This window comes from Sciurus carolinensis, unplaced genomic scaffold (assembly GCF_902686445.1).
Source record: "Sciurus carolinensis unplaced genomic scaffold, mSciCar1.2, whole genome shotgun sequence".
Classification (NCBI taxonomy): domain Eukaryota; kingdom Metazoa; phylum Chordata; class Mammalia; order Rodentia; family Sciuridae; genus Sciurus; species Sciurus carolinensis.
Window position 1 is genome coordinate 555228 of NW_025920205.1, and position 27073 is coordinate 582300.

Consider the following 27073-nt stretch of genomic DNA (forward strand, 5'->3'; position numbering starts at 1 on the left):
GTTATGTGAAGAATACAATGCTACTCTGTGATTCCAATTTGGCATGTTAAAAATAATAACTACTGGCACAGTAATTTCTGTGCATACCTGTAATTCCAGAAACTTGTGCACCCAAGGTAGGAGGATTGTAAATTCAAGACTGGCCTCAGCAATTTAGCAAGATTCTGTCTCAAAAACAAACAAAAAAAATTAAAAAGGGCTGGGGATGTTGTCCAGTGTTTAAGTACCCCCAGCTTCAATTCCTGGTATAATAATAATAATAATAATAATAATAATAATATTAAGAAGAAGAAGAAGAATGCCAATATATCCATGCACGCATGTGCATTTCTACATTCTTAAAAAAACATTATGCCAAGTATAGACCAAAAACTCAAGTATGAACCTGATGTTAGCAGTGCTTACCTCTACAGAATGGAATGGAGAAATTTTGGTAAGGAAAAGTGTTTTGATTTTGTCTAGCTATGGGGCATTTAAAGACACATATATTTATATATTTAAAACCATTTCAAAAAAGCACAAGTGGAAGATATTTTCATAAGTAGTAGGGTACTGAGGATGTCTTTACCATCTTTGTGATCTGGTTCTCAGGAACCAGGTGAAGAAGGCAAAAGAGATCAAGTAATTGAGAAGTATCAGGAGGCAGAGATGAAATGCTTGTAAACAAATTTGACAAATGCTCCGAAACAAGGGATCTTAAAATTAACCTTTTCTTTCAACTTTTAGCCAATGCATCATTATAAATGCAGAGTTACAAACCAATATTTGAAACAAGTACAATCTACCATGGTGGACTTTGCCACACAGAAAGCCATGCTGTACTATGATAGTAAACCATCTTTTACTTTACCACAGGTTGACAACTGTAAACAGAGTCTCCTTTCTGAATAGGCACCAGGATTATGCAAATCACAACCGACAATACCGTAAACTAACCTGACTTTTTCTCTGTGTACCTTAATTCTCCTCCCTGCTAACTGGATCCAGAGCCTTGCACAACAAAAATGTCCCTTTCCAAAAAACTGGTAGAAATCCAGAGTGGCTCCAGAACCTCAAAATGGCTTAAAGGAATAATAACACAAGTCCCAATTTTATCGAGCCTATTGGTTTGATGAAATGGACATTTTGTCTGATTTTCCATCTCTCCTTGACCACCGCCCTACACTTTTCCTATGCCCACCCACAACCCCATCTGCTCAAGGCTTTGTGGAAGATAGATGTTGATATTTCTTCCTTAGTTATATGAATTTACAAGTTCATATTTTCTTTGGGTTTAATTTGTTGTGTGGTTTTTTTTTTTGTTGTTGTTTTTTTTTTTTTTTTTTACTTCCTGAAATGAAGAGTTGATTTCTTTATTCCCTCAGACTTCTTTTTACAATTCTGGGGCTCATCTGCTTTCCTCAATAAAAAAAAAAAAATTTACTATCATTCAGCCATTTTGATGTTCAGTTCAAAGTTCTGTCCACTTAAAAAAAAAAAAAAAAAAGATGTCTAATTTTCATTATGATTTTTCTTTGACTCATGTTATTTTATTTTATGTTTGGGGTGGATGTGTACTCTCAACATTCAATGACTGAGCTACATCCACAGACTTTTCTTAAAGGGTGAGTTTGTGGGTTACCCAGATTACCCAAGTTACCCAGGTTGGCCTTGAGCTTGGGGTCCTCTGGCCTCAAACTCTGGAAGGAATGGGATGACAGGTGTGTTGCACCATGCTCAGCTCATGTGTTAGTTTAAAATGTGCTTCATCTCCAAACATTTGATGATATTGATTGTGTTTTAATTATTGATTTGTACCTTTCTTCCTTTCTTTTTTCTTTTTAGTGCCAGGGATGGAACCCAGTGGTGCTTAATTACTCACTTCCAACTCTAGCCCTGTTTATATGATTTTATTCTCTTACTATACTTTTATTATTAATTTTGAGACAGTGCCTTCTTCAGTTACCAAGGGTCTCACCAAATTGCTGAAGCTGGCTTTGAACTTGGGATTCTCCTGTTTGTCCCAACCACCCAAGACAGGCAGAGGCCACCATGCCTGAACTCTAGCTTACTTTCATGGTGTTCAGAGAAGAGATGTGGCATGATTTACTATTTTATAAGTTGTTGAGGTTTGCTTTATTTTCCCTTTTATGGATTAGCTTGATAAACCTTTCATATTTGCTCACAAAGAATGCATATTCTTTTTTTTTTTTTTGCAGGGGTACTGCTGATTGAATCTAGGGCCTTGTGCTTGATAGGCAAGCACTTTATGCACTGAGCTATATCCCCAGACCCCTAGAATGCATAGTCTGTTGTCATTTGTGCAGTGTTGTGAGGATGTCCATTAGGTGAAGGTTGTTCATCATGTAGCTCCACTGCCCTTTGTTTTCGCTGAATTTTTTTTTCCTATTTAATGAACTGTTAAGGAAAGATAATTTTATCTCCTTACCATATTTGAATCATCCATTTTTCATTTTTAAAAGGCATTCTTGGTTGCATTTGGACCCAATACCTTTTTTTTTGTTTATTTACTTTTATGTGGTGCTGGGGAAGAAATCCAGTACCCCACATGTACATGTGCTAGGCAAAAACCCTACCACTGAGACATAACCCAGTCCAAGTGCATCATGAGGTCATCATGGTTTGGTCAACCTGTGGTCTGATTGAATGTCTTCTCAGTTTTGTGTCTGTGTCTGTGAGAGCTCCAGAGATGTCTTTATGGTTCCATGGGGACAATTTTCTTTTGCTGCTTAGAATGCATTTCTGTCTCTATTTACCTCTCTTTCCACCTGTTTGTTTCTCTCTCTCTCTCTCTCTCTCTCTCTCTCTCTCTCTCTCTCTCTTTCTCCCTCCATCCCTCCCTGTTTCTCTAACTTGTAATCCTGGAAACACAGGATGACTAGATTACCCCAGGGGCCTTAAAAAGGATGCCTCAGTCTTCAATGGGGAGGAGAAAGGTTGGGTACATTTAGGACTGATAAACCTTGTGGTGCTTGCTTTTACATGAATACTGACTACTATGTGCAGAACTGAGCAGGGTCACAAAGTTTTGAGATATACAGAGACAGGTAAAAATGAAGGCAGAGATGGCAAGCTTTCTCCCGATTTCAGTAACTCAGAGTGTGTGTTGTTTAGGTCTAGATAAACAACAACTGTTTTTGTTTTTTGTTATTTTAAGCAATGTCAGTCTCTTTTAGGTCCCTCTTACAGCTTCTTGTTACCAAGGACATAAATGTATTTGGGTCTGTTACCAAATGTAAAATGACTCGACTTGTGGTTCAAGAAAATGTTTATTTCTTAGAAAAAAAAAAAAACATATGACAAAAGTAGATAAAACCAGCTAAAAAATAGAACTAGACAGCAAAGAATTCTTTTTTTTTTTTTTTTTTTTTTTTTTTTGGCGGTTCTGGGGAACCTAGGGCCTTGTGCTTGCAAGGCAAGCACTCTACCGACTGAGTTATCTCCCCAGCCCAGGAAGAATTCTAAGAGACTGTTCATCTACAAAATTTTGTCTAAAAAAGAGGAACCCAAAGCCCAAACACAGGAAAATTCAACTGCAAAGCAAATTAAACTAATTTTTACATGTTTCTCTCCAGAACCAAAGGAAGTTACTTCAGGAAATTGAGGTGGATTCCAAGGAAGAATGTTTCAAATCAGAGTTCTCTGAAGATTCCTGAGCTCTTCTCATTGAAAGGAATCTTAAGTGAGCTCCATTCAGATATCTGCCTTTTAAATTAGGCTAAAGGAGTCATTTATTTAATAGGAATCCAAGAGAGGGAGAGAGCTGTGGAAGATGTAGGGTTGTGCTGTAAACAGATTCAAACACAGAAAATAAAAAATTATTCTAATTCAAAGGCTGGATAAATGGGAGTGGGGGCTGTTGTGATTCAGTGGCAAAATGATCTAAAATCTGTGCAGTCAAAATACAAAACAAGAGTGGTTGAAAACTTTAAGGAAGAAAAACGAACAGTGGAGAGAGGAAAGGGTGATGGAGAGATCCAGTGAGAACCAGTGAAGAAAGAGAGCTCAGTACAGTCTGGAGCTACTTGATTCTTTTCATTTTCTCTCTCTCTCTCTCTCTCTCTCTCTCTCTCTCTCTCTCTATCTATCTATCTATCTATCTGTCTCTCTCTCTCTCTGTCTGTCTCTCTGTCTGTCTGTCTCTCTCTCTCTCCGTCTCTGTCTCTCTCTCTCTCTTCCTCTCCCAGTATCCCTCTCTGTCTCTCTCACCCCTCTCTTTCTCTGCCATCTATCTAATTTTTTTATTAGTCTAAATGTTTGTGGAGCATCACACAGATAGATTCTGCATCATGTGGTCTTTCTTCATCAGTAAAGGTGCTTCAGAATTTGGCCTAAACCATGCCAATTTTTCCATGAACCTGAGATACCTTTCACCAGATTATTTTGGTATTGTTTCTTTTACTGCTTTTCACTGTGAACTCCTCCTCCTCCTCCTCCTCTTCTTCTCCTTACCCTGGGGGAATTGGGGGCTGGTGTTCAGTTTAAGAAGAGCTGTATGCTCCCTTTGGTTCCAAAAACCTGCTCATGACCATCACAAATATCCTTGCACCACAGTCTTCCCATGTTTGCCTCCACAGGCTCCCAGAAGGAAGAAGCAGAAATGCAAGACCTTGGTACATTCAAAATGTCTAATGTTCTCAGTCAGTCTGAAAACAAAGGTCACCAGGCACAGGCTTAACACAATGTGACTCCCAGATGGCAGATAGAAGTCTAGTCAAAAAATATCCCAAGGGTCACAAAATCTAAACCCTTAGTCATAGGTGTAAGCACAAAATGATGGGAGGCAGACCTCAATGGATTCAGAGAAGCCTTTATTTCTTCACAGACTAGGATGCTGTTGGGACCCATTTTCAGATGGTGAAAATGGACTCCATTATACAGGAAATTTTGGTTTTATAGAGTACAATGATGTAATCTTTGAAAGTCATATACCTGCAACTGTTTTGACCATCAGGGGCTAGTTGTACAGGTTAAAACTCTAAGTTATGAGTGTGGTGATTGTAAAATGGTTGAAACTCATTTTGCTTTTTGGGGATCCATTGTTTCCCAGAGTTTTAATATGTGCTGTGCCTCCATTTAGGGCTAATCTTTGATGGGGAAAGGTCTAAGTTTAGGGCCCATTGTAATTAGGAAAGTGTGCACGGAAAGAGGTTTATTGTTTGGCAAATTTTTCTTCCCTCACCCTGAGCCACACTGTCCCTCCATTTTCCATGGGGAGCTGTAGTTCAGGAACAATATTTTCCATAACCCTTCAGTGAGGAAAAATGAAAAGGGGAATCTTGGGTTGACAAAAAGTCACACAAAAGACAGAGACAAACTTGGTGTTGGCGGGGTAAGTAGAATTACAGTTTCCTTATTTGGGAGACCTCTGAGCCCTGAGCAGGGAGGATCACAAGTTCAAGATCTGACTGTGGAATAAATTGAGACCTGTCCCAAAAGAAAATGATAAGCTCTGCATGATGGTGAATGGGTGTCATCCCAGTAGCTTAGGAGACTGAGACCAGAAGGAGGATTGTGAGTTCAGAGTCACTTAGTGAGGACCTGCCTGAGAATAAAAAGAAAAAGTGGCTCAGGATGTTGCTCAATGGTTAAGAATTCCTGGGTTCAATCTTCCTTACCAATAATGAAGCAAATAAATGTGTTGATGAAGCTCAGGGATAGATCACCTCTAGGTTCCATCCCCAGTACTGAAAAAAAAAAAAAGCTTGTTTACATATATAGGTGTGTTTATATATAAAATACTATTTATACATATGTATGTGTGTATATATGTGTGTATGTGTGTATATACAATTTTTTCTTTTTTTGTTTTTACATATTTACATTCATATGTGTGAAGGCACTCACTCACAGAGTACACCAAAATTCCTGGTAATAAAAGACCGAAGACACGTGCAAGTTACTTATCTCTCCTGCCAGCCCATCTAAATTAGAGAGGCAAAAGACATATACCAAACCAGTCAACTTTCACCCAGCCATGGCCTGGGAGTGGGTGCCAGTGGCTTTGCTGACTCTAGATAACCTCAGTCCAATTCCCCCCAGTGTTGCCAATGACCTATTTGAATGTCTGCCCTATCAACATTCAATGGTAGTCACAGTCTTCCATTTTGACCATGGGAGACAAGGAATCATCCTGAGTGAGTAGGAACAGGGAATGAGGAGAAGAGAGTATCTGGGACCCACTGCATCAGGAACCCCCAGCTGCACTTCTGTCCTGTGGCCACAAAGTATCCCTTTTCCTCCCCAGGGGCCCTTCATCTCAGTCTCCTCTAAAACCACAACCCCTGGGGTAGTCCTTGGGGAAGGCATTGTGATAATAAAAATATGTCTCAATCTGTAGCACTTGGTACCCTTGATGGGTCTGTTGTGGGGGAAAAGCTCTGCCTGGTCACTGTTGACCCTGTTCTTGGTACAAGGAAAGATCACAATCCTGTGGTGTGATTTTTTCCTACTCATCAATGAGAACCTCACAGAAGACTGTGGGATTCCTGCTGTCAGCATCAAAAGACTCAGTACAGCATGTCTGTGTGAGATTCCAGTAGTGTCAGGCACCAAGTGGTGTGCACCTTCCAGGTAAGCTTTGGAGAAGGAGAGGGGAGAAGGGAGACCCAGGGTTTCCTGGACTGAGCATGAGTAAACACGTGTTAAAGACCATCCATGAAGTCTCTATGTAAAAGGTGGGGCAAAGTTCCAAGGTCCCTGGCTGCAGCAGGGACTTAATGGAAAAAAGGCTTTGTTACCAATTCTCCACAGTCACTTTTTGCCCCAACCTTGATGCCTGGGACAGCAACATCAAAACAGACATTCCTAAACTCAGGGACAACAGGTTAAACAGAACTGGATCTAGGCTCTTCAGACTTGTAACAGTCAGTGTAGGCAGTGGTAATTAGGCCCAAGGAAAACTTACACTGGGGGACACAGTTAGTTCTGAGGGCTCCACACCCTCTCTCAATGCCTTGCTTCTGTCCCTCCCCCTAGGCCATTATGACATCACAAAGTGTAAGAGGATCAAGGAGAGAGACTGGCCAGGGCACCACACACTGTTGGACACTGTTCCCAAACCAACATGGAGGGAAGACACTGGGGAGCAGAGGAGGCATGGAAAACTTCATAAGGCCACAGATCAGCACTAAAGTCACATTAGAAGAGGAGACAACTGAAGAAGAGTGAGTGCTACATTTACATGAATACTAAGGATATAAACTATCCTGTGAATCAGACCTCCAGGCCAGAAGTACTAAGTCTTCTGCCCTGTGGTTGAGCATTCCTCCCCTAGGAGTTCTTAGTCTTCTCTGGGTGCTGTGTTTAATCTCATCTCACACACCATGGGTCAGTGTCTTCTGTGTACTCTGGGAGAGTGCCCCTCTCCCAGCAGTGTCATCTTTTCTAGTTTGTATCCTTAATCTCCTTTTCCTACCATTGCTCAGGGTCTTCTGAATCCTGTGAGTAAGTTCCCCTCTCCCACCAGTGATCAGTCTTTTCTGGGCATTATGGGTGGACACCCTTCACATACCAGTGCTCACTTTCCAATGAGCTGTGGGCACATAATTCCCTTAGTAAACCCTCTGGGTAAGTCCCTTTTCTGATAATGTCAGTAAATCATCTCTGACCTTACCTGTGTATCCAGTTCAAAACAACTGTGGAAACTTTTAAATATGTAGATACTTCCTCTTTGGAACAACCTCAATATGACTTTGCTGCTGCCATGTAGACAGGTTCCTCATCAATGTCTGAAAATTGAAGACAATTTTAATGGATGTCAATTCCCACAGCATTAAGGACCTCATTTCACCACTCATAGTCCATGATTTTCACACATTTGCTCAAGTAGCTGAGATCTTATGAATGATGTATCATGACCCATATTTCTGCCATCTCTCTAAGCATTGGATGGAAAGCATATATTTAAGTATTTTCAGGATCTTCTTTGATATGTCACTGGATGCTCTCTTTTGACAAGAGGAAAACCTTCCAAGGACTTTTGGGTCAGGCTGAATGAACACCTTCAAGGGACAGTGTGAAATGTCACCAAGGACAATTTTTCATCAAGGAGGCTTTTTTAGACCTTTTTAATAGCACCGTTCCCACTATACATCATCATACTGAGACATTGGGCCGAAGGACACTATCAAAAAGATGCAAAAACTCTGACACCTGCAGGAGAAATACCCTCTTCTTAAAGTGCTCTGTCTCTTTTGAATCTTACAACCAAGTGCACCTCATATAACTTGTCTCAGTCTTCTCTGGATTCTACCCTAAAACTTCTAAACATCATTGTTAAAGGTTTTCTGAGTACTCTGGTAGAGCGCCCCTCTCCTACCAGTGCTCAGTCTTCTGTGACTTACTTTAAATCTCACCTCCCTCACAATTGCACAGGGTCCTCTGACTCCAGTTTGTGAGCACCCCTCACCCACCAGTGCTGAGTCCCTTCTGGGTTTGTGGGTGGACTCTCTTCAACTACTGGTGCTCACTCTCCAATAATCTCAAGGCAACCTTTTTGCCTTATTGAACTCTCTGTGTGAGCCCCTTTCCTGATAAACTCAGTACATGTGTGGCCTTTTCTTCATGTCCAGGTCAACATAAATGCACAAGGTTTTAGAGATAAGTGAGTTTCCTCTTTCCAACAACTTCAATAGGACTTTGGAGCTGCCATGTAGAGAGACTCCTCACAAATGCCTTAAAATTCAAGATAATTTCAATGGATGTCAATTCCTAATGAAATGAAAGCCTCATTCTATCACTCATTTTCCATAATTTCCACACCTTTGCTCAAGTGGCTGACTTCTTATGAGTGATGTACCATGCCCAGGATTTCTGACATCTTTCTGAACAGTGGATGGAACCCATATATTTAAATGTTTTCAGGGTCTCCTCTGATAAGTCACTGGCAGTTCTTTGAGGACAAAAGAGGAAACCTCTTAGGACCTGTGGATCAGGCACAATGCACACCTTCAAGGGACAGTATAAAATGTGGTTATGAAAAATTTTCCATCAGCATGGAGGAGTTCTTCAGAAATTTGAAAAGGTACCACTCTCCCACAACCCCTGAAGTAACTGAGAACTTTTCTCTTGAAAAGGATCCAAGGGTTATGAGTCATGTTGATGAGCAACCCTCTTCCAACAGAGGTCAGTCTCCTCTGGTTCCTGTGGTCAAGGACACCTCATCTAATTTTGCTCAGGCTTCTCTGTGTCCTTCCCTAAATCTCCCCTTCACCACCATTGCCCAGGTTCAACTGTGTGCTATACGTTAGTGTACTTCTCTCAACAGTGCTCCATGTATTCTGGGTCCTACCCTAAATCTCCCCTCACTCATCATTGCTCAAAGTACTCTGACTACTGGGGGTGAGTGGCCCTCAACCACTTGTGCTCAGAAGCCACTGTGTCCTCCTGGTGATAGCCCCTCTCCTAACATTGCTCAGTCTGCTTTGTTTTAGTCACTAATTTTACCTAATCTGTCCTTACTTAGTCTCTTCTGAAAATAGGAAAAATCAGAATTTTCATAATCATTTTGTTTTATTGAAGACCCAAATCCACAAATGAAACAATCTTAAATTGTTTTTTAACATACCAACAATTTACAAAAGCACAAAACACGTTTTCTTATACAATTTAAGAAGCCAAGAATACTTGAATTCATATGGAGCAGTTGCAAATTAATCAAATGTCTCTTTAAGGAATATGTTTATAAATATTTATTCCACTTTTGTTAAATCATATTTATCCATGAATTTATGTATGCTATCAAGAAAAATTAAAATATCATACAACTACTTAACGCTTGAAGTTACCTTTTTCTTTTTAAAACATTCCTAGAAACAATAGACATATATTAATAATTTTATAGAAACCAATACTCTATTGCTTGACCACCAAGCAAAATGAGAGTGTTAGTTAATTTAAAGACATAAAAAAAGTTATCTAGCTAAATTTAATTAAGAGGACTGAAAGTCATTTGGATCCATTTTGTTATTAGTTTTCAAGGTTTTTTAAATTAATATGTCAATTTTGGCACCATGTACATAATATAGTGACACAACCACATATAAATGCAATGTAAAATGCATAGGTATGCACACACATGCATAAAACTGATAGAAAACAAAGTTTTTATAGCTTTTATATGGTATTATTTTCCCAAAGAAAACTTTAAAAAAGACATACAGGTAGTTATTAAAAAGACTGTCATATTTAACAATTTAAAATTAGGCATGAATTTTTACATTATGACTCAGACATGTGAAGGGTCTCTGAATTTGGTGATGTTAGGAGTAGGATCTCTTTTTTATCACAAACATTGTATATTCTCCCTATTTAGTTCACTTCAAAGGAGGTCTTACTTTTTTCCAGTGTACTTAAGATCAATCCCTTAAATAATAAGACATCTGAAAACAAAAAATGGTGGACTAGAAGGTCCAGATAGAAAAAATGAGAGTAATTGGTGCAAAACCAAAAATAAATTCACACACACACACACACACACACACACACACACACACAGAGCAAACTAAAAACAAAACAAAACAAAACACATTGAGCTCAGAAACAGAGGTTTGAAAAATTGACACATCCATAATACTGTAGTAAAGAACACATGGAAAGTATTAATTGCAATGGAGTTCACTTTTCAAACCCTTAAAGCCAGATCAGATATTCATAGAATGTGCAAGCCCAAGAAATCTTCAGGAAAGTGCTTAAAAGGTAATAAAAACTTGTACATATGACATTCTTTAATTTTCCCTTAATGTACTTATTGGGAGAAGGCAAAAAGTCCACAGGGATTATGCCATAGCCTGACATTCACAGGTCTGATGTGGTATTTCAAGATTTCTGTTTTATTTTCTCTTTCTTTTTAGAATTTTGGAAAAAAACTTACTAAAATGGTATAAATGTGCAACATAACATAAGAAAAAAGAAAGAAGCTTTCTATGTTGCAGAGAAGTTAGAATTAAAAGTGACACCTAGTCCTCTGGTTTGTAATCAGTTTGGCACTGGTAAAAGTAGCTTACATTTCAGATGTATGGAAGACATTTAAGGAGCAAGAAACCTACCATTTTGACAATGGGAGGGTAAAATATACATATCACACCTTGGAACATTTTTATCTCTCTTTGTGTTAAACAAGTTCTATTGTAGAATCATGTAATATTTTATGTTTTCCTCCAGAGGTTATTTTCTTCATTCTGAGCTGATAATTAAACCAGCTCAGGTACACAGTAAACCTAAATATTTGTTTCATAAATATAGTATGGAAAGTTTAGCATATTTTTAATGCATTGCAGAGCAGTGGAAACCTGGTACTTTATCTGTAAGACAGAGGGAAGATTAGGCATGTCCTCCAATATTCCTTGTACCTATAAACCAGACTATTATCTGTTTTTCTCTGAATACTAATGCATAGTACAACAAGAACAGGTCTGCACAGTGGTGAATTTGTCTTCTGTATGCAACCATAAAGATTGAAAGAGGCCTTTTGGATTCTCTAAATTTACCAACATGTCCCAATTTGATGCTGCATACCACAAACTGGATAATCTATGTTAAGTAATTTAGACATGTTTAAAATGTGGTATTTTTAAACCAACAGATGTTCAAAAAATTTTTTTGTGGAGAGGACAAGCTCCCACTAAGAATGAAAGATAATATATTTTGAGAATTATTTGAGTAAAGCAGGATATTTGCCAAGTAGAAGCTTCATTTAAAATTGTCTCTTCAGCCCTCAGTCACAAGACAATGGCCTATTATTATGTTTCTCAGTTTGAACCAGGAGGCAAGTCAGGGTGATATTCCCAATTGAAAAGGCAAACAATTGAACTCCCTGAAGAAAGAGTGAAACAGTGTAATTTATTGTAATGAAGTGATAGGATGTTTTAAGGATTTTTTTTTTCTGTGAAGAAAGGATATCTTTTCAAAGTCTGAAAACAACAATTAATTTTGAATATAGAAAAATCTATTTTGGTATGATCACACAATGACTCCCTTTCTAATAGTTGAAAATTAGTAACAGACTTGGAGTTTGGATGCCAGAAAGTGTTTGAGGCCCTGGAAGTCCATATACACTTTCTATAGGCACTTGAGAGAGAACAGGTATTATAACTGAGAGTAAGCTAGAGATAGAGAGCATTTGGGAGTATGCTGCACACCAAGGTTTACATTGGGAAGAGGCTATTTTGAAGAGAAGAGAGATATCTTGCTTCATACTCTGGTGATTAATGGGGCACTACTTTTCCAAGTACCTCTGATTAGATTAAGACTGTCTGAAGATTTTTCTGAGCTAATTATGCTCCTCTCTTAAATTTACCAATGATTTTTCAATAATTAGACATTTTGTCTAACTGATCCCTGAGAATGTTTTTCTCCTACCTATTCAGAGATAAAATATTTAAAAGTCACTTTGTTCACCCATCAAAAATGAAATTATGGCATTTTTAGAAAAATGGGTGAAACTGTAGATTATTATATTTACTAAAATATGTCATATATGCAACAAGAAATATGTATGTTTTCTCTCATGTGTAGATACAAGAGATAAAAATGAAAAATTTGATTGCATTACAATTGAAGAAAAGGGCTGCTGATATAGCTACGTTCATAGACTGCTTTCTTCACAATCATAAGACCTTGGATTTAATCCCCAGCACCACAAAAAGAAAAAATAAAATAAAAGGCTAACTAGCAAAAAAAAAATTTTGTAGCAGTGTTGCACAGAAACAATTGAATTCGCTGTGAAATTCTATCTTTTGGGGAAATACACAGGAATTCTGCATAAGAAATATTTCAATCATTACAAAATTTCTTAATTGTCAATATAGAAAAAGTATTTAATAAATAGAGAGAGAGTAAGTGAATGCAATAAATTAATCATTGTTTATGTATGATGTGACACACACACAAGTCTACTAGAAAATCTTTGGCAGAATGGGTACCTTCATATGTACAGTCATCAAAATGTTCTTTGAAGAAAGCCCAGAATATTTTTCCCTTGGAAGGGCCTTATTTCAAGGGAATAAATCTGTCTAACAGAGTCTGAGAGATCTAAACCCATTCATTTTTTAACCTTGCAAAACAATTTACCACTGCAGTAAAGAGATCTTTTGTGACATGATGCATTGTATAAACTATGACTCCAGCACTATGAGCATTGGAATAGACTTCAAAAAATATACATTTTTGTAGTTCAGTGCTTTGTGACTTGGAGGGATCTGTATGAACAACTGGAACAAACTTGCTCTGTCTGGAAAGAAGACTTATGTGGAAATTTGAAAAACATGTGACTCCTAGAACTGGACTCTTCTATATTTATGAAATGCAATTTTGGCCAAACATAGGTGAATTGAATTATTCTTCTGATGAAAAGACTGAGAAGACTTTGAATAAAATCAGCATTATCAACATAAAAAACATCTTTGGAGGATAAAAATGTCAGAATAGTTGACTGCAATTAGTACACCTATTGAGAAATTTTACAATGTGGCACACACAAGAAAGATAAAAATGACATGTAAAGGCATTGGTTTTTCAATAAAAATAACTTGACATTATTTTCCCCAGTGTCTGTGGGTTATTTTTGTTGAGGGAACAAATATGCATAAGATAGTTCAACAGCCCAAAACTATGTTTATTTTTCCCATGGCGATGCTTCAAATACGCAGTACTTTTATTTTTTAATGGTCATGATTTTTACAATCAACACAGTTTCTGCTGATGAATCAGAGAAAATTCCTGGATATCAGAATTTAGTTTATGTCAGAACAAGTGCCCCTGTTGGGAGAACCTGAAGAGTAATACCTAATGGTTCTGTGAGTGCAGAACTGAAGGGGGGACTGCTAAAACATAACAGGTGTATGTCATGTCAATTTTGGAAGACCACTAACATAAAAAATTTAATCCATGAGAATATCAAAGATCTTGAGAGCCCATCCCTCACCACAGTGTACAAAACCTCTACAATTGGAAATTTAAGACTTAATATCTCCCTCTGAATTTCAATTTTGCTTTAAATTGACTCCACATTCCTGCTTCCTTATTTCTCATTTTTAAATTAGAATGATTACTTTTTGTCAATTTTTTATGGTTTATACATATACACAAAAATATACACATACATAAATATCTTTCCTTGAGTCCCAAAAGGGTATTTAGAATTGTACTGCTTTTCAGTACTAGGGATTGTACTTAGTGGCAGTCTAACAATGAACTATATCTATATTGATTTTATCATTTAAAATTTTGAGATAAGGTCTTGCTAATTTGTTTGGGCTGGCCTCAAATTTTTGATCCCCATTTCTCAGCTGGGTTGCATTTTTTTCTGGGGCACTTGGAACTTTTGTACTTTTGAGTAATATTGAAAATATTTGAGATTTTGTAATTATTGGAGAAAAAACATTTTAATTGTGTGAGAAACAAGAACCTTGGAAGATAATTGTCAGAATATTATGGATTGCATATGATAAGTGTATCCCTAAAAATGTTATGGGTCAGAACATAATCCCTGATGTGGTGATGTGGGATGTTTAGTAAGTGTTAAAAGGTAGAGATAAATGATAACTTCTTAGGGCATTGTGGGTGTTTTCTTCAAAGATAATTGATTTTTTTCTCATGGTATTTGGTAATTTTTCATGAGAGAGTTGACATAAGATATTGAACCTTGTCCCTCTGAGTGTCTCTGACCTCCTGAATAAAGCTGTGATATTTAAATTTGATTTGTGCTTCCACTTTTGCAATCCACCCTGATTGGATGTGATCAAGAGAACCATTAATGGGGAAGAGGTGGTGGGTGTGCAATGCTATAGAAACTTCACATTAAAAAAAATTCTAGATGTAATTAAAAAAAAACTTGTATTTATTAGCATGAATTCAATAATTATCTTCTTCTCCTAAAAAGAATAAACATTTAGCTGTATAACAAGGTGTTCAATAAAGAGTCATATTTCAAATTTTACATGAATTTAAACTCTCCCTTGGTATAACTATCTAGTCACAAGAATACTTTAAAATAAATATCTGAGATATTATGTAATCAATCATCATTCCTTTTTCTTTTTTTTTAAATTTTTTATTATTATTGCATACAAATGGGATACATGTTGTTTCTCTATTTGTACATGGAGTCAAGGCATACCATCTGTGTAATCATACGTTTACATGGGGCAATGATGTTTGATTCATTATTTTTTCCCTTCCCCCATTCCTTTTTCAATACATACATACTTAGACAAAATTGAAAAAATTACTAAATGGGGCAAATTGGATAAGAAGAATCTCATGCTGTGCCATAAAGTTGTCCTATAATTTAATATATCTGGAGCTCAGTTTATAAATTATGCTTAAATAAATGAAAAATGAGAAAAACAAATTTTATATATACTTTTTAAATTTTTCTTTATTTTTATTCATTTTAAACAAATGGGGTACAACTTGTTTCTCTGCTTGTACATGATGTAGAGTCATACAATTTGTGTAATTACACATACACATAGGAAATTAATGTTTGTCTCAATCTGTTATTTTTCTTTCTCCCACCCCCTCCATCCCTCTTTCCTCTATGCAATCCATCCTTCCTCCATTCTTGCTTCCCTCCCATCCCCCATTAGGTATCATCATTTGGTTATCAGAGAAATCATTCGGCCTTTGTTTTTTTTGGGATTGCCTTATCTCACTCAACATGATACTCTCCAACTTCATCCATTTGCCTGCAAGTACCATAATTTTATTCTTCTTTATGACTGAGTAATATTTCATTGTGTATATGTACCACAGTTTCTTTTTTCATTCAGCAATTGAAGGGTATCTATGTTGGTTCCACAATCTAGCTATTGTGAATTGAGCAGCCATGAACACTGATGTGGTTGCAACATGGTAGTATGCTGATTTTTAAGTCCTTTGGGTATAGGCCAAGGAGTGGGATAGCTGGGTCAATTGGTGGTTCCATTCCAAGTTTTCTAAAGAATCCTCTGCATTCCTTTCCAGAGTGATTGCAATAAATTTCAACCCCACCAGCAATGTATGAATGTACCTTTTTCCCCACATCCATGTCAACACCTATTTTTGCTTGTATTCTTGATAACTGCCATTCTAATTGGGGTGAGATGGAATCATAGGATAGTTTTGATTTGCATTTCTATTATTACTAAAGATGTTGAACATTTTTTCTTATATCTTTGATTGCTTGTAGATCTTCTTCTGTGAAGTGTCTGTTCATGTCCTTAGATTGTTTGTTGATTGGTTTATTTGTATTCTTGGTGTAGAGTTTTTTGAGTTCTTTATATATTCAGAAAATTAGTGCTCTATCTGAAGTATGAGTGGCAAAGATATTCTCCCACTCTGTAGGCTCTCTCTTCACATTGCTGATAGTTTCCTTTGCTGAGAGAAAACTATTTAGTTTGTATCTATCCCAGTTGTTGATTCTTGCTTTTATTTCTTGTGCTATGGGAGTCCTATTAAGGAAGTCTGATCCTTGTAGGGGTACCACAATAGCTTATCTCTCTGAAACATTTGTTGTTTATTGGAGATTACATTCAAAATTATAATGGCAATGGTTCCATTGGAGGTGGTGTCAGTGAAAACTAACATAGCTTCAGTAATAGATTGAGTGGACACAGGGTTTATATACTATAAAGATATTTGGTTCAGAGTCTGGAGGAATTTATCTTGAGTCAAAAGACTGTCTGTTATGCCTGGGTATCATTTTTAATGCTTATAGTATAGACAGATTATTTGTAGTAGAAAGTTTATTCTCTTGAGATCAGGAGTACCAACATATCAGGCTCTAACCCGTAAGTGCCTACACTGCATTCCTGGACCTTGTACTAATGTGGCTAGGGCATTGAGTGGGCTGCAGATCTTAAGCATAGTGTTGGAGGGCAAATTCAACCATTCTAATATATGTTGTTTGGCTTGTCATTATAGCCATGTAGGAAGGCCTGGGGTTGTCAAAGTGATGGCATACAGATCCTTATTTGGGTTAAATATGAATAATTATAATGTCCTTAATGCCTCACTAACCAACCAAATTGCTTGAATTGCCTCATGAGTTAACATCCTCAAATACTTTGTTTGTGGGTCACCTTTAAGACATTTGAATAAAGGAGTAAGTTGGTCTGTAATAATCTTAAGCCAGGGCCTTATCCAGTTAGTGTGTCCTAATTGTACCTGAGGATCATTTAAATTTTTTTAATCTGGATTGTGAATAATGGGCTCACTAGGACATATGGTGTTAGGGAGCACCAATGTGCACAAAAGAGTGTAAGGTGGGATCTTTTGTACGTTTTCAAGAACTATACAAAGTCCACTAGACTTTAAGTTGTTCTGTAATATCATTAAAGCTTGTTCTATACCATGTTCCTTAGTATCAGCTAGCAGAATATTATTCATGTAATATACTACTGTTAAATGTAGCCTATCAATGGTTTAACAGCCTGTAGTACATACATTTGACATATGGTCAGACTATTTTTTATCCCTGAGGGAGGACTGTCCACTGAAACCTTTGTGTTGGTACCATGTTATTGGTGACAGACATGGTGAAGGCAAATTACTCTCTATCTGGTGGATGTAGTGTAATACTGAAAAAGCAGACTTTAATGTCTAAAATTCTAATAAGATGGTCCATGGGCAAATTGGTAGCCCTTGGTAAACTGGGCTGTGTATTGCCCTTTATTTTATAACAGCATTAATACCCCTTGGATCATGGAGAATCCTAAATTTTCCTTCTGTTCTCTTTTCTATGATGAAAATGGGAGTATTATATGGGCCTATAGAGGGATCTGTATGTCCAGCTTTCAATAGTTTCTTTATCAGAGATTTTAAGTGTGACAATTTTTCTTTATAGGCCACTGTTCAATCTAGATAGGCCCTTCATGATGCCATTGTAGTTTAATAGAAGGTAATGAATGAAAACTGGTCCTTAGAAATGGGGTTTTTTTTTCTTTCACCTCTCACAAGTTTGGATCATTTAACTCTGTGCCTACAATATCTTCACAGAAGGTCTTGTAATCAGTAGTAAGAACAGCTCCCATGTGCATAGTTCAGAGAAAAGATTGGAATCTGATCACGGAGGGGGTCCTGGCCAAGGCAGCTGGGGACTGTTAAGGTTGTCCATTTTCTCCTCATCTCTCTGTCATTGTTGCATGTGTTCAGATATTGAGGAGTAAACCTTATTTGGCTTAACTATGCCTATTTTAGTTTCTGTCTTTTCCTATTGTGCATTGAGAGGTTGAGAGTCTGCCTTTGATGTTACAGTAAGCTCTTCCTCTTTCTTCTTGTGTTCCCTCTCTTGACACCATATTTCTACTGGTATTGTGACCATGACCTTACAAGGGTTGGATCCTTGATAGCAAAAAGATTGTTGGATGGTTGTCATGGGAAAAAAATTAAAGGTAGGAACCACCCTGTGATTCTCTCCCATAATTCTGGATCAAACACATCAAGAGTTTTAACCCAAGGATTAATGTTAAGTATCATATCTCAAAATTTTTTGCTTCCATTTTATTTAATATTAGCTTTTAAATACTAAGAATGGTATAAAGCCGTTGTTTCTGCAAGTCCTTCATGGAACTGGTAAATTGCCCATACTTCCCCTAATTTCTAGTGGTTCCTACCTGCTTGCCTCCAGTCTCTGATGATGGCACAGAATGTGGAGTCTCTTGGTTCGTCCAGGACCCACTGAAGAGCAGAGAGGGTGCGGTGATGGAGTCAAAGAATGATGTCCAGAGACCAGTTTCAGAGAACTCAATCTACTTTATTGTTACATAGGCAGGCTTATATTGTTAAATAGTTTCTGGACAGAATATGTCTGAGAATATGAATATGCCCAATGGTTTTCCAACATGTGCAATAGTTAAATTGATGAAAGCCAGTGGACTGAAAATCACTAGCAGCAAAAGAAGAGGAAAATAGCATGCTGAGGATAAAAGAGATCCTAGATTAAAATAGTGTTGGTGCTAAGTGTGGTTAGTGATCCAACCACAGTATCTGAGTTTACTGCTGAGACATGAAAGCCTCTCACATAGGTAATATAAACCTTTTAACATTTAATGTCTCAACATTAATTCATTTAATTTCTGTTTATCATGGAATGCTTTAATTTCAATTTGAACTCTGTAGGAAACATTTTTGCTGGGTACAGTAGTGTTCATTGCTACCTTATTTCTTTTGCAGGTTTTTAACATATTAATCCAAACTCTCTTGTCTTTCAGAGTCTGTGTTGAAAGTAAGCATTGGAATTTGATTTGATTTACCTCAAAATGTAACCATTCATTTTGTCTATGTACCATAAAATCATTTATTCAATAATTAAAGCATTTTAATATAATGTGTATTGAAGCAGATCTAATGTAATTCAGTTGATTTGGAGTCCTATCAACTCTTCTTTTGAATTTACATATCATTACTAAAATTTTTCAAGTTCTTTCTTTGGAATTTTTTTGTATCCTGCTAGTTCATATTTTGGAGTATTTGTCAACCCTAATGGTTCTTCAACTTGGTTTCTTGAATATTCTTTCATGGTATCTTCACATCTGTAACTTATGGTCAACTTTAGATATATGATTATAGAGTATGTCTTTTATTCCTAAAAAAAATTATATTCAAATTAGTCTAATCTGGGCTGGAGTAGCGAATCTTTTGGAGAACCCATCACAATCATATATAAATAAATAAATAAAATTAAACAATTAATTTCCAAATTATATATATATATATATATATGTATATATATATATATAAAAGTGGTGTAATCTGTTGGTCATGCTATATACTGCATTTTTTCTATCAATAATTTCTAATGATTCTACCTTCAATTTTAAAATTTTTAATTGCAAAATTATTTTATTTGTAATTATTTGATAAACATTACTGTGAAGTTTATTTTGATATATTATGAAAATCTGATGTCTTATTCTAATAAGGATCTCATTCTTATATGTTATATGTGGCATTTCTCTGGTCATATATTCATATATGAACATAGGAAAATTATGTCTGATTCATTCTATTGTCTTTCCTATTCCTATTCTCCTCACTTTCCACATTTCCTTTTGTCTAAATCATTCTATTATCCCTTTTTTTGGTGTGTCTGCATAAGCATATCAGAGAATATTTGGAATCTGCCTATTTTAGCTTGGCTTATTTTGCTCAGTATTATAGTATCCAGTTTTATTTATTTGCAAGCAAATGACATTAGTTTATTCTTCTTTTTGGCCAAGTTTCAATCCATAATGCATATATACCATATTTTTCTTTATTCATTGATCCATTGAAGGCACCCATTATGTTCCATAAGTTGGTTGTTCTGAATTGAGCTGCTATAAATATCAATGGGGAAACAACACTGTAGTATGCTAATTTCACTTCTTTTTGGTATGGACTGAGGAATGAAATATCTGCATCAAATCGTGGTTCAAATCTATGTTCTCTGAAGAATCTTCATACTATTATCGATAGTAGTTGCACCAACTTCAAGTCCCACCCACAAAGTATGAGTTTATCTTTTTCTCAACATCCACAGCAATATTTCTTGTTTTTTTATCCTTGATAATTGCCATCCTGACTGGAGTGAGAAAAATCTCAGCATTGTTTTAAACTGAATTTATAAAATTACAGAGATGTTGGTCTTCTTTACTCATTTGAAAGTCATTTGTATTTCTTCTGTGAAGTGTCTTTTGCTTTCTTTTGTCCACTGATTATTTTTTTATTATTATTTTTGGTGTTGTTTGATATTTGTAAATCCTGAATATCAATGCACTATCTGAGGTTCAGTAGTCAAATATATTCTCCAAATGTGTACACTCTCTCTAAATGCTCTTGTTTCCTTTGCCATGAAGAGGTTTTTAATTTAAATACCATCTCATTTATTGATTATTGATTTTATGTCTTCTGCTTCAGGAGTTCAGTTGTTGAAGTCAGTTCCTAAGCCAATATGATGGAGAGTTTGACCTACATTTTGTTTTCAGTAGTTGCAAGTTCTCTGATTTAATGACCAAGTCTGTGATCCATTTTCAGTTCATTTGTGTGCAGGGTGAGAGATACATGTTAACTTTTTCCTATTATGTATGAAATTTCCCAGAACCTTTTTTTTTGAAAGAGTTACTTTTATACAATATATTTTTAATGAGAACTTTTTCCACTCAGATAACTGCAATTATGTGAGACTTTCTTTGTCTTGTTCCATTGGTCTTCTTGTGAGTTTTTGTGTCAACATTATGTAATTTTTGTTACTGTAGGTCTTCAGTAAATTGAAAAGATTATCTCTGGCTTTATTTTTTGATGATGATTTCTTTGAGTAATATGAACTTATTATTTTTCTAATAAAATAAATAAAAACTTTTTCTATTTCTATATGAAGAACATCATTGGACTGTGAGTATTGCATTAAATCTATATATTGCTTTTGGTAGTATGCATATTATGACAATATCAATTCTCCTTGTTCAAAAGCATTGGTGTTATTTCCATGTTCTCATGTCTTTTTCAACTTTCTCCTTTAGTGCTTTGTAATTTTCACTGTCAACTTTTACCTATTTTTTAGATTGATTCCCAATTATTTTATTTTATTTTTTGAGGCTATTGGGAATGGGATAATTTCTGTAATTCCTCTTTTGGATGATTAAGCATTAGTGTATAAAACTGAAATGATTTGAGTTTATTAATTTTTATTCTGCTATATTGAGAAATATGTTTATGAATTCTGAAATTTTCTGGTGAAAATCTTTTATGTGTGGACTGTTTTGCTAGCAATAGAAACAGATTGAAGTCTTTTTTAACTGTTTATATTTTAAAATTTCTTTATTTTGCCTAATTTCACTGTCCTGGTTTTCTAGGAATGTTTTGAAGGGAAGTATTTAAAGAGGGCATGTCTGTATTTTTCTGTGTTTAAAAATAATGATTTCAATTTTTCTCCACTTAGAATTAGATTTATCTTGGCTTCATCAAATAGAGCTTTTACAATGTGAATACATTTTTCTACTATGCTTACATTTTTATTTTGTAGTGTTTTGAGAATAAGTGGGTGCAAAATTTTGCCAAATTCTTCTACTTTATGTATTGAGAGAGGCATGGGATTCTTGTCTTTAAGTCGTTTGATGTAATGAATTATAGTTAGTAATTTTATATATTGAACCAGCCTTGCAACCCTTGAATGAACTGCATTTAATTATGGTGCACTCTTTGAAATACAGTTTTATATGTGCTTTGCCACCATTTTATTAGTACGTTTTGTATCTCTCATCAAAAGGGATTTTGACCTAAATTTTTTTCCCTTCATTGTGTCTGTTCAATTTTAGTATCAGACTGATACTAGTTTCAAGGAATTAATTTGGAAAGGTAACCTCTTCTGTCAGGAAACAATTGAGAATTATTGGTATTATATAGTTTGAAGGTCTGAAAGAATTTAGATGAGGATCATTCCAGGTTTGAACTTTTCTTTAGTGGTAGGTTTTGAAGGTGCCTTCAGGTTTATTTCTAAAATTGATATTTTTAAATTTTATATATCCTCCTGATTCAGTATGATTAAGTCATATGTCTGTAGAAATTTTTTGAGAATTTTCTATTTCTTTGCAGTGTAGAGTATCAAAATTTTATTTGATTATAATGTATTTTAGTAGTGCTCATGTGGATATTTCCTTTTTCACCAAAATATTAGTAAATGGAGAATTTTATATTTCTTCATTAGCATTACTATAGCTCTATGACTTTTACTTATTTTTTCAAAGAACCTCAACTTTGTGTTAGGTTGTTATTTTCTAATTATAATTTATTTTCATTGAATTTAGCTATAATTTTAATTATTTCCAATCCTCTGCTTTTGCTGTTATTTTCTTCCTTCCCAATAGCTTTGAGATATACATTATCATATTTGTTTCATGAATTTCTAATTTTTAATTAAGAAGTTTAATGTATTGAACTTTCTTCTTAGTACTGCCTACGTAATGTCCATGAAAACTTTGTATGTGGTGTTATTCTCATTTATTCCTAAGTAATTTTTAAAATTTTAACCCTGATATTTTCTTCTATACATCAATCAATAGCATATTATTAAATCTCCAGGTGATACATTAGCTTCTACTTTCAATTTTATTTTTGATTTCCAATTTAATATCCTTATAATCAAATAGATTGCAAAAAATCTCTAATTTGTATTTGCTAAGAATTACTTTGTAGGCTGTGTGGTCTATTTAAGAGAAGAATCCATGTGTTGCTAAGAAGAAAGAAAGTATATTAAATCTTTGATGCATGAAATATTCTATATATGTTTGTTAGTCAAATTATTAATTGTATTTCTACAACTTCTTTCTTTACTTTTTGCTTGAAGGATCCATAGAGTGATGTGAGAGGTGTATTAAATTTACCCAATGATATTGTGTTGTGATCAATTTTTAGTTATTGAATTTGAGTGGTTTTCTTGAATGTAAGTCATTTGATGTAATGAATTACAGTTAGTAATTTCATATATTGAACCAGCCTTGCAACCCTTGAATGAACTGCATTTAATTATGGTACACTCTTTGAAATACAGTTTTATATGTGCTTTGCCATCATTTTATTAGTAAGTTTTGTATCTATCTTCAAAATGGATGCTCCATTGTTTGGGACATAAATATTTATGACTGTTACTAATGTTGATATAATTTTCTATTAAAAAGCACAAAAAGACATTATTTTTACCTTTCGATAAACTTTGGCTTGTTGTCCACTTCATCTGATATGAGGATAGAAACTCCTACTTTTTATGTGATTTATGCAAATGATACAATTTTCTCATTGTTTTACCATCAGTCTGTGGAGAGCTTTGATTTTTATCTCAAAATACAGAGAAAAGGAAAATGTACTTCTAAAACTCAAAAATAAAATTTCAAGATGACTAAACAGACGAGATATCTTTTCTGCCTGCTCTGTTGAGAGAAAACAAGAAGTCAGATAGGCAGTTCTCAGAAAAATGGGTGAACAACAACAATAAAAGGACAGACTTAACTTAAATCAAAACTGGATTTTCTGAGCCCACCAGGAACTCAGATGTTGGATACAATAAATAAGGAATAAAATCCCAGAAGCACAGTCACTGCCATGGCCATGCAGGCAAAAACACAAGCAAGGGTGGTCTGTCCATTAGAAAAGTGGAGTGATAAACTCACTAAATATTCCACATTTTTAGGAGGCCTGAGGCATCTCTGAATATGGAGTATTTGAGAACATTGCCCTACTAAACTGAAATGCATGCTGCACTCCAACCATGTGTAGGAAAAAATCCACCACCTCTTGAGGTGGCATGCAGAGGACAAAGAAAGGTACCATTTTGCACCTGCAGCATGTAGGACAGTAGCTGAGGAAACAGATTTCTCGCAAATTCATATTTGAAGCTTTCAGCCCCAGCCTGGAAAGATGTATCTGGCAGGGAATATGAAAGAGCAGTGGTAGGAGATATTGAACTTGGATTTTAAACCATAGACCACAAAATGTGAAGGCTAAAGATGATGTAGGGGACAAAATTTAGCTCTTTCATCACATGAGTGGAACACATGTGAGATCTCCTAGAGTACAGTTTTCTAGTATGAACAATCGATTACTGCTCCCTCGAGGTGTGCTGATTTAAAATCTACAGAAAAAATTGCCATTCAATGAAGATCCTACAGCCTGCCTAATGCTAGACACAATTTCCAGAAATTATGCCAATGGATTATGTTTCTCACTCCAACAGTGCATAGAGTGAAGTGTCATGCTCCTCATGAACCTGCATAAAACTGTTAAGAAGCTGTGAATCTTTTGAACTACAACAGAAAGAATTTGTTAACTTCATGGATATTATTTCTTTTTTTCTTCTTTTCTTTTGTTTTTCAATTATGCTATGTAATACACAGGATTAGATTTCATGTACATATATCACATATCCTACTGTTTTTAATAATTTTCACTTTCCAAGTCTAATGAGAATAGGAAATATTTCAAGAGTCTTGTGATGAAGTGGAGATGATTTGACTTTGGAATCAGACACAACTCATCCTGAGTCCCAGTCCACCTCCTTATTAATTGTGGGAGTAGGTCCACAGAAGGAAACAAAAATTACAATTTGGTCATTATGTCTAACCCCAAATTGCCAAATAAGTTTGAATTTCATGTATTTAAATAATAGAGTCAGACCAATGAAGAATGCAGGCTGTATCCCTAACCCCTAAGAAACCCATGTTGTTTTTTCTCCTGTATAATATCTGCAATGTGAAAAACCTGTGGTCATTATGAATTGAGAAAGAATAATCAGCTTTTGGACACTTCCTGGTTGGAGCTTCCTCCTCCCACTCAGGGACTTGTTTCTTCTAAATTTGTGCCTGAGGAGAAATATAACTGGGGAACTGTCTCCCTTAAGACTATCATTTAAAGAGATATATCAGGTCCCTTAAGTCCCTGACATTAAGCAACCCATAACACTCAAATCTGGAATGTGGCTACTGTGAAATAAGGTATGATGGAGAAACTCAGACTTGATCATATAGTTCCAAATACACATGTACTTCATTTGTAGTATTTTATAAGTCACATAAAGGTAATATTCTGGGAAGGCTGTGCTATGTTATTAATATTCATTTCAACTCTTTCTTTTTATGCTATCAATGTGAATACTAGAAATATTTAAATTACATTTGTGCCTTAGGTGTTGTTTGCAGTAGTTAATGTTGCTTTAAGAGGTTGAACCCATTTAAAGTTTAGTCTGTCTCCTAAAAGAACAGAGAGGAGAAATGTTAAATAACATTTTATAGTAATTGTCATATTATTTTCATTCATGAACAAAATACTGGCATATAAAATCCATAAACTAAAATGACCTTGTGCTTTATGTTAAATGGAAGTGTTCTGCTGTTTAGACTAGATCCCACATTTATAAGTAAATGTTCTTTAAAATAGCAGCAGCCTGAAGATTTGGGGAGCAATTCCCAAACCTCAAAAAAAAAAAAAAAAAAAAAAAAAAAAAAAAAGAAACTGCTAACAAGAGCATGTCTTTCTGGTCTTATTTATGCCTGGATTGGGTATTATTTGCTGTCACTCACAGATAATGCTCCCTGACTCGAGGGGCAGGTCTGAAGCCCTGTCCAATCAGGAATACTTAGAACTGTCCAATACTGTTTGCTGTCAGGGAGTTGGGAGTGGACTTCTGCCACCTTCCCTATTTCCCCTGAGATCACAATACCAGCCATTCAACTCTAGGTTTTACTTTCCTAATTCAGAGTCCCATTTGCTCTGCTGTACAGGGGCTGAAGATCTCTAGGGAGAAGGACTGGCTCCTGAGCAATAGAATATTTACATTTTTATTCCCCTGGGTTTGTGTTGTAGGTCTCTTGTATGTTTTGTATTTGGAGGTTATTTCAAATAAAATATAAAATTCTGGGACTTATCTTTGGAAATTCTAACAGGAAATATTAATAAGGAAAATCTCAATTCCCTATTGCTTCAGGAAAATGAATATTTACTCAAAATCATTGGTTAAGTAAATTGTTGAATTACACATTCACTAAAACACCCACTCTTCTTTCTTGAAGATTTTTTAAAAATGATGTTGACAGTGAATCATTCATTCTCCTATCTGGATTAAGGACTTCATTACAAAATATATAGAATAAGATTTGGCAACTCCTAGAAAAATGCATCATAATTTATTGTTTTCTGAATGATATGTTATAGAGATAGCAATGAAAGGACATAAAATTTTAGAAATAGTTACATATTTTTTCTTCAAAATTTCTTATGAAAATTTTAAATTTATTACTTTTCTGAGTCATACTCAGACTCTGGGTCTGTAATGTGCTTTTTTGTACCCTGTAATCTTCAAGCAATTACCTCAAAAGGAATCTGGGTTGATAGCTCAGTTTTTGAATAGTTACTTAACATAAAAGAGGGGAAAATTGTTTTACTTCTGGGATGTCTTGTTTGAGTATTTCATTCAAAATGGAGAGAAAATAATATTTCTTCAGATTCATCTTCTACATCAGGAGCAAATCAACCATTGAAGAGCTTTGAAGGGATTTCATATGGTTCTATGTCTGGGTAGTTCTCTTTGCAGCTGAGTTGATATTTAATATCCAGAAACCTGTGT

The 27073-nt window shown here is 35.5% G+C and overlaps 1 pseudogene; it reads right to left on the reverse strand.

Annotated features, from left to right (window-relative positions):
• The window catches only part of LOC124975011 (ankyrin repeat domain-containing protein 46-like), a 145803-nt pseudogene extending 119626 nt beyond the window's left edge, over nucleotides 1–26177 (reverse strand).
• Between the last annotated feature and the right edge of the window lie 896 nt (nucleotides 26178–27073).